The 6,856-nt window shown below is 37.5% G+C and overlaps 1 protein-coding gene across 1 annotated transcript in view; it reads right to left on the minus strand.

Annotated features, from left to right (window-relative positions):
• Positions 1 to 6,856, minus strand: part of TFE3 (transcription factor binding to IGHM enhancer 3) — a 77,532-nt gene that overhangs the window by 42,177 nt on the left and 28,499 nt on the right. The window lies entirely within an intron of this gene.

Below are 6,856 nucleotides of genomic sequence, written 5' to 3' on the forward strand. Positions count from 1 at the left end.
TAAAATTGGGCACGTTCGACTATACATTCCTCTCACTTTGTTCGCGTTCGCCATGGCCCACCAGTGTGTCAAATTTGCAACTTTTTTTGCGTTTTCTGGAGTCCGCCTTAGCATTAACCTCAGTTACCAATTTATTTCTTTTTTTGCACCTTTGGAGAACACAACGTTCTCCTACAAATACACGCATTATAGTTCTCCATAGGTACTGAGGAGAACAGCATTAGAAATCATTATGTCTTTGAGCTTGTGTCATGTTCACATCTATTTCTGATGTAGTACTTTCTTATCCTAGCAGGTCTATCTTTGGCTATATACATATGCCAAATATAAAATGTAAAATTGCCCCACAAAGAACAAAAATGTTATTTAAGGACCAGTAAAGGCAGTAGATTTGCATGATCAACAAATGCATGATAAAAAGACAATGCAAAAGCACTTAGGGGCCGATTTCGGAAAGTGCGAGCGGACATGATACGATGTAGCTTATCATGTCCTCCGCACATCGATAAATTCCCACAGCATACACTGTCGGCATTTATCATTGCACAAGCAGTTCTTGTGAACTGCTTGTGCAATGCGCCCCCTGCAGATTTGCAGCCAATCCGCCCGATCGTATAGGATCGGGCGGATTGATGTCCGCAGCCTCAGAGCAGGCGGACAAGTAATGGAGCAGCGGTCTTTAGATCGCTGCTTCATAACTGCCGTTTCCGGCAAGCCTGAAGGCTTGTGCGGAAACAGGATAATTTGGGGGATAATTTGGCCCCCATGTCTGAAGTTCAAATGAGTAGTAGATTTTTTTTTCTAACAAATTTCAGTTATGTGTATTTCCACTCCTCCTGTATCATGTGACAGCCATCAGCCAACCACAAATGCATATAGGTATATTCTGTGACTTCTTGCACATGCTCGGAAGGATCTGGTGACTCAAAAAGTGTAAATATAAAAAGACTGTGTACATTTTGTTTATGGAAGTAAACTTGAAAGTTGTTTAAAATTGCTGCTCTAGCTGAATCATTAACGTCTCATTTTGGCTCGAGTGCCCCTTTAACAATTTGAATGTGTTAACTGATATACAAGGTCATTATTATAAAAGTTAAAGCAAAAATGTATTGTGGTAACAAGCCAAAATTAATGCGCAAATTTGCCCCTTGTAAAATGCAAATTAATACTTGAAGAGGTCACATATACCACCTAAAAAATCACGGGTTTAAAATTAACTTCCTTTTTTCATGTGGAGAAATTCATTATAATCCACCACAGCTCGCCTTTCAAACAGCAAGAATTATTATGTGCCTTTTTTTATAAATGTGTGCGCAACGGTGCGCCTCTCCAAGGGCGAACTGCAGAGAACTCGGAGGAGAATACACAGGAGAATTCTCCTAGCCCTTGATAAATCTATCCCTAAGTATGATACTGTAAGACTGCTGGGCAATATACATTACACATAACACAGAAATACAGTATCAATATCAAGTGAAAGTAATGGAAAAGAAACGTAGCATTCATTTCAATAATTAATTTGTTCATTTGATTTCCATGAATGTGTTCAATCCACATCTGCAATACTAAACAATGCTGGGCTCTTTGTGGAGAATGTTGAAGCTAGGCATGAATCATGCTGCCCTAGGCCTATTCTGGCATGCTGCTTTTAGTTAGCTTCTATATCTGTACCAGGGAAAAAATAAAAATACAATTAAAAAAAGTTGAACCACTATAGTAGTCCAGGGTTAAAGGATTACTTTCTGTTATCATTTTTAAGCTAAACAACTAACATATTAAAGTTAATAAACATTAATTAAAACCTACTGACCTATATTTTCTCCAAAACGAAGTTTCATAACGTTCTAAAAGTTATATCTTTTATTCGCCGATGATGTCACGTTATCCTGCCCACTATTTTCAGCACTGCATGTTCAAAATACTTAAACCAATAACTTTGTGTTTAAAGCGCCATTTTGAAACCTAGGTATTGTAAACGGATTGGTACAGAGCAAAGGATACCCACGGAGTGGGTTTGGAAAACAATTAAATTTGCAGACAAGATTTCTGACATACGGTAGAGATATGTTAATGAAATGCTATTGATAAAAAGTGTATTTGGGGTAGTTAGTTAGTAACAGGCATAGAAAATATTTACTTGTGGCCCTTTAATACTTTGGAATTCAGTGCTTCTATGTCCTTGGTATTCCGAAAATACACAGAGACCTTCACTGTGCACAGCCCACATGCAGAGATAAGCTGTGCTGCGTTCTACTTCTTTACCAATAGTTTATGCATTCTCAAGGTTTTAAAATTCTTTCTTTTTTTTGTTTTTTTGTTACTACAACATGTGTATGTGAATTTCTTAAAAATGTTTAACTCATGAAACTAGATGAATTTCCTGCTAGGGATGATGGCCTAAAAACATAGATTTTGATGACAGATAAGGACCATAGGCCTATGAAGTATGCTCTTAAAGGAATAGTCAACACCAGAACTGTTGTTGTTTAAAACGATAATCCCTTTATTACCCATTCCCCAGTTTTGCACAACCAACACTGTTATAATAATTGACATTTTACCTCTGTGATTGCCTTGTATCTATGACTCTGCAAACTGCCCCCTTATCTCAGTTCTTTGACAGACTTGCATTTTAGCCAATCAGTGCTCATTCCTGGGTAACTTCACGTGCGTGAGCTCAATGTTATCTATATGAAACACATGAACTAATGCCCTCTAGTGGTGAAAAACTGTCAAAATGCATTCAGATTAGAGGCGGCCTTCAAGGTCTAAGAAATTAGCATATGAACCTCCTAGGTTTAGCTTTCAACTAAGAATATCAAGAAAACAAAGCAAAATTGGTGATTAAAGTAAATTGGAAAGTTGTTTAAAATTACATGCTCTATCTGAATCATGAAAGTTTTTTGGGGACTTGACTGTCCCTTTAACCCCTTAATGACCGACGATGTACGCTATATGTTCTCAGAAAAAATACACTTAACGACCGAGGACGTATGGCATACGTCGTCGGTCTGGAAGGCAGCTGGAAGCAATCCTGATCGCTTCCAGCTGCTTTCCGGTTATTGCAGTGATGCCTCGATATCGAGACATCATGCAATAACCATTTTTACCCCTCTGGTGCAGAGAGAGCCAAACTCGGTACTGGCAGACAGCTGCCAGTACCCAAGATGGTTCCAAGAAGGTAGAGGGGGAGATTAAAGAGCTGTTTGGGGGGGGGGGGGTTCAGGGAGGTTGGGGGCTAAGGGGAATCCTACACAGCAGCCTATGTAAATATGCAAAGAAAAAAAAGAAAGAAAAAAGGATACCTTTTTATTTTAGTACTGGCAGACTTTCTGCCAGTACTTAAGATGGCGGGGACAATTGTGGGGTGGGGGAGGTAAGAGAGCTGTTTGGGAGGGATCAGGGGTGTGATGTTTCAGGTGGGAGGCTGATCTCTACACTAAAGCTAAAATTAACCCTGCAAGCTTCCTACAAGCTACCTAATTAACTCCTTCACTGCTAGCCATAATAGACGTGTGATGCGCAGTGGCATTTAGCAGCCTTCTAATTACCAAAAAGCAACGCTAAAGCCACATATGTCTGCTATTTCTGAACAAAGGGGATCCCAGAGAAGCATTTACAACCATTTGTGCCATAATTGCACAAGCTGTTTGTAAATGATTTCAGTGAGAAACCTAAAGTTTGTGAAAAAGGTTACTTTTTTTTTTTTATTTGATCGCATTTGGCGGTGAAATCGTGGCATGAAATATACCAAAATGGGCCTAGGTCAATACTTGGGGTAGGGTTGCCACCTCTGCCATGTTTTCCTGGACACTTATAAATTACACATGCTACAGGGTGGTCAGAGGGAAACATGCATTATGCTGCTGGACAGCACAAAAATTGTGAACCTGGACAGCACTATTCATGTTCCTCCCTGCACACCCTGCAGCATGTATAACTCATAAGTGTCCAAGAAAACATGGCCGAGGTGGCAACCCTAACTTGGGGTTGTCTACTACACTACACTAAAGCTAAAATTAACCCTACAAGCTCCCTAATTAACCCCTGCACTGCTGGGCATAATATACGTGTGGTGTGCAGCGGCATTTAGCGGCCTTCTAATTACCAAAAAGCAAGGCCAAAGCCATATATGTCTGCTATTTCTGAACAAAGGGGATCCCAGAGAAAAATTTACAACCATTTGTGCCATAATTGCACAAGCTGTTTGTAAATAATTTCAGTGAGAAACCTAAAGTTTGTGAAAAAATTGGGTATTTCTAAACTCAGGACAAAATTTAGAAACTATTTAGCATGGGTGTTTTTTGGTGGTTATAGAAGTGTAACAGATTTTGGGGGTCAAAGTTAGAAAAAGTGTGTTTTTTTTCCATTTTTCCTCATATATATATTTTTTTTTATAGTAAATGATAAGATATGATGAAAATAATGGTATCTTTAGAAAGTCCATTTAATGACGAGAAAAACGGTATATAATATGTATGGGTACAGTAAATGAGTAAGAGGAAAATTACAGCTAAACACAAACACCACAAAAATGTAAAAATAGCCCTGGTCCCAAAATGGAAAAGTGCTGTGGTCATTAAGGTGTTAAAGGAATAGTCTAGTCAAAATTAAACTTTCATGATTTAGACAGAGCAAGCAATTTTAAGCAACTTTCTAATTCACTCCTATTCTCACATTTTCTTTATTCTCTTGGTATCTCATTTTTGGTTCAGAACCTGGGTAGCACTTTCTGATTGGTGTCTAAATGTAGCCACCAATCAGCAAGCGCTACCCAGGTGCTACACCAAAAATGGGCCGGCTCCTAAGTTAACATTCAAATAAAGATACCAAGAGAACAAAGAGAAAATGATAATAGGAGTAAATTAGAAAGTTGCTTTAAATTGCATGCTCTATCTGAATCATGAGTTTAATTTTGACTAGAATATCCCTTTAAAGTGTACAATTAATTAGTCCATAGGAAAGCCTTATCCTTATCTCAAGCTTTCTTGAAGTCCCTACAGTGTTTGCCATTACCACCTCTAATGTAGGTCTATTCCATGAGTCGACCACCCTTTCTATTAGGAAGCTTGAGATCATGACCCTTGTTCTAGTGTTGCGCTTTTTGTAAAAAAATATCATTTAAAGGGATATGGAACCCAAATATTTTCTTTTGTGATTCAGACAGAACATATCATTTTAAAAAAGTTTCCTATTTATTTCTTTTATCAAATTTGCTTCGTTCCCATTATATTCTGTGTTAGAGATACCTATGTAGCCATAGATGTCAGGAAATAGTGCTGCCCTCTAGTGCTCTTGGAAATGGACAACATTCTTACAAAACTGCTGCCATATTGTGTTCCAGAAATGGGCCGGCTCCTAAGCTTACGTCTCTGCTTTTTAACAAAAGATACCAAGATCACAAAGAAAACCTGATAATAGAAATAAAGTACAAAGTTGTTTAAAATCACACGCTCTATCTCAACCATGGGATTCATATCCCTTTAAAGGGACATGAAACCCAAAAATTTTCTTTTATGGTTCAGATAGAGAATACCATTTTAAACAACTTTCTAATTTACTTCTATTATCTAATCTGTTTCATTCTCTTGGTATCACATGGGTGAGCCAATCACAATCAACATATATATGCATCCACCAATCAACAGCTAGAACCTAGCTTCTCTGCTGCTCCTGAGCTTGCTTAGATAAACCTTCAGCAAAGGATAACCAGAGAAGGAAGCAAATTAAATAATAGAAGTAAATTGGAAAGTTGTTTGAAATTGCATTCTCTATCTGAATCATTATAGAAAATGTTTCATGTCCCTTTAAGCTTCAGCTTTATTAAGAAGGTTTCTATCATATCACCTTTTTCCCTTCTCTCCTCTAAGCTAGTTATAGGTCACTGAGTCTTTGTAAGTTTTATTTTTTAGACTATGGACCAATTTAGTAGCCTCCTTTGAACAGATTCCAGTTTGTTAAAGGGACACTGAACCCAAATTTTTTCTTTTGTGATTCAGATGGAGCATGCAATTTTAAGCAACTTTCTAATTTACTCCTATTATCAATTTTTCTTTGTTCTCTTGCTATCTTTATTTGAAAAAGAAAGTCCAGGACCTTGGACAGCGCTTGTTTATTGGTGGATGAATTTATCCACCAATCAGCAAAAACAACCCAGGTTGTTCACCAAAATGGGCCGGCATTTAAACTTACATTCTTGATTTTCAAATAAAGATTCCAAGAGAATGAAGGACATTTGCTAATAGGAGTAAATTAGAAAGCTGCTTAAAACTGCATGCTCTATCTGAATCACAAAAGAAAAAAATTGGGTTCAGTGTCCCTTTAATATCCTTCGGAAGGTATGGCCTCCAGAACTGCACACAATACTCAAGATGAGGCCTAACTAGTGATCTGTAAAGTGGCATAAGAACCTCACTTATTCTGCTTCTAGCCGAGAGTTGTTTGAGTCTCAAGGCCAGAACGTTACTCTGGGAACCCTAGCTGCCTGTGACTGTCGTGTAAACTGCTGATTATATCGACCACAACTAAGTATCTTGTAATTGTTCATTAATTATCTCATTTTTCTATCATCTACTTATCATTCAATCAAACAATCTGTTTGATCTAATTATCTCTTAATAATCATTATATTGTGTCTAATTATTCTATTATGTGTAATTGAACATGTGATTCTGATCACTAGTTTTAGCTCTCTTGCACCCTTAAAGGGACACTGAACCCAATTTTTTTCTTTCATGGTTCAGATAGATCATGCAATTTTAAGCAACTTTCTAATTTACTCATATTATCAATTTTTCTTCGTTCTTTTGCTATCTTTATTTAATAAGAGACGGCATCTAAGCTTTTTTTTTTTGGT

This window comes from Bombina bombina, chromosome 12, assembly GCF_027579735.1.
Source record: "Bombina bombina isolate aBomBom1 chromosome 12, aBomBom1.pri, whole genome shotgun sequence".
Lineage (NCBI taxonomy): Eukaryota > Metazoa > Chordata > Amphibia > Anura > Bombinatoridae > Bombina > Bombina bombina.